The sequence below is a fragment of the Mus caroli genome, unplaced genomic scaffold (genome assembly GCF_978045245.1).
Source record: "Mus caroli unplaced genomic scaffold, Mus_caroli_1 scaffold_1, whole genome shotgun sequence".
Lineage (NCBI taxonomy): Eukaryota > Metazoa > Chordata > Mammalia > Rodentia > Muridae > Mus > Mus caroli.
Window position 1 is genome coordinate 149325250 of NW_028227256.1, and position 1775 is coordinate 149327024.

The following is a 1775-nucleotide window of genomic DNA, read 5'->3' on the forward strand; positions in this document are numbered from 1 at the left end:
TGAATTCAGGGAAACTCATGCATATATGCAGGCAAAACATCCATGCACATAAAATAAAAACAAATAAATCTCAAAAAACCCAAACAAATTAACAAACAAACAACAAATGATAAACTTGAGGCAATATTCCAACAGAACTATTGGTGAATGATTTTATAGTTCATATCTACATATCAAAGAGGCCTTCATATTGACACTCGAAAGACAATCTAACACAAGTTTGAGTAAAATAACAAATTAGCATTTTATAGAGAACATTCCCAAATGTCCACACACAGACGAGTGTGCTGTGTACCCTGCAGGCTGATGGGATGACAGAGGGAGAGAAGTCCCTGCAGAGACAGGGACTACTGCTGTGACCTTGGTCAGTTACCTAAGGTCCCCATCCTTTGGTTTCATGGTCTTCCACTCCCTGAATCCTGGATTGCCGTAGAGGTGAAGGCCCTAGGCTTATGCTGTGCACACAGAGGTGAAGGCCTCGCATATGCCGTGTGCACGCCATCCAGAGCACACACTTCAAGCCTGGTGCCGAGCAACGCATTCTGTAAATGTTTGCTGGAATTATGAGTAAGGAAAATGCAAATTAGGATAACCTCACGCATTGAGCTGGCAAATGCTGAGAGTGACCACACTGCTGGTGGGAGTCACAGAGAGAACTGGAACTGGGGACTCTCACCATCATTTTGACGGTGGGTCAAGGCAGTCCCTCTCAGCACTTCAAATCTACACCATCCTCTGACTCATCACTTCAACTTTGAGGAGAGCATTCTGCAGAAATATAGCCAACAAACAGTACAGGGATATTCACTGCAAATGACAGGAATCAGGAGGGGCTGTCAGGGGAGGGAATGAGCAAAATTAAGGCGTATTTCTAATCGTGTAATAAATAATCCGCCATCTTTCGTGTCTTATCAGTTTTCCTGGGGAGGTTTTTTGATGATATGATTTTAAGTGATTAAAACAAGTTTCAGAGAAGGTGGGTGTGGTCATTTCAATGAGAATGACCCTCAGAGGCTCACAGACTTGTATGCGTGGCCCCTAGTTGGTAGACGTTTTAGGAGGTGTGGTCTTGTTAGAGGAGGTGTCACTGAAGTCGGGATTTAAGGTTTCAATTAGCAATAATCGCGCCTCGGATAAACCTCATTGGCTATGATACTGCCACTGTGCAAAGCTGAAGATGTAAGGTTTCAAAAGCCTATACCATTCCCAGTAGCTGGAGCATTCCCCCTCCCCCTCTCTCCTCCCCCTCTCCCTCCCCCTCTCCCTTCCTCTCCCCTCCCCCCACTCCCTGTCTCCCTCTCCCTCTGCCTCTCTCTGCCTTGTGCTTGTGAATGAAGAGGTAAGTTCTTAACTACTGCTCCAGCATCATGCTTGCCTAGCTGCCTGCTGCCATGTTCCCTGCCACGATAGCCATAAACTCACCCTCTGAATTGTAAGCTCCAATAAACTCTTTCTTCTGTATGTTTTATTAGCTGTGGTGTCTTCACAGCAGTAGAAAAAGAACTAATACAGTGTGAGGAATATACTTGTGCATAACGCATGTATATGCACTTGCATATTGTTAAACAGAAGCATGAATACGAGAATGAGTAAGTATGGGGCTGTTACTGATTTCCTACCTTGTATTCAGGTCATGTGTGTGTGTGTATGTATATATATATATATATATATATATATACATACACATATATATATGGAATAAATTCAAACACAAGGAAACATAGGAAGCTAAATGAAGTGCTCTGAATATGTCCTGTCACTTGTAAATAATCGCC

General features: G+C 43.3%; 1 pseudogene; it reads right to left on the reverse strand.

The window, feature by feature from the left end:
* Positions 1–1089: 1089 nt before the first annotated feature.
* On the reverse strand, positions 1090–1173 carry LOC115032552 (U4 spliceosomal RNA; annotated as a pseudogene).
* Positions 1174–1775: the final 602 nt, after the last annotated feature.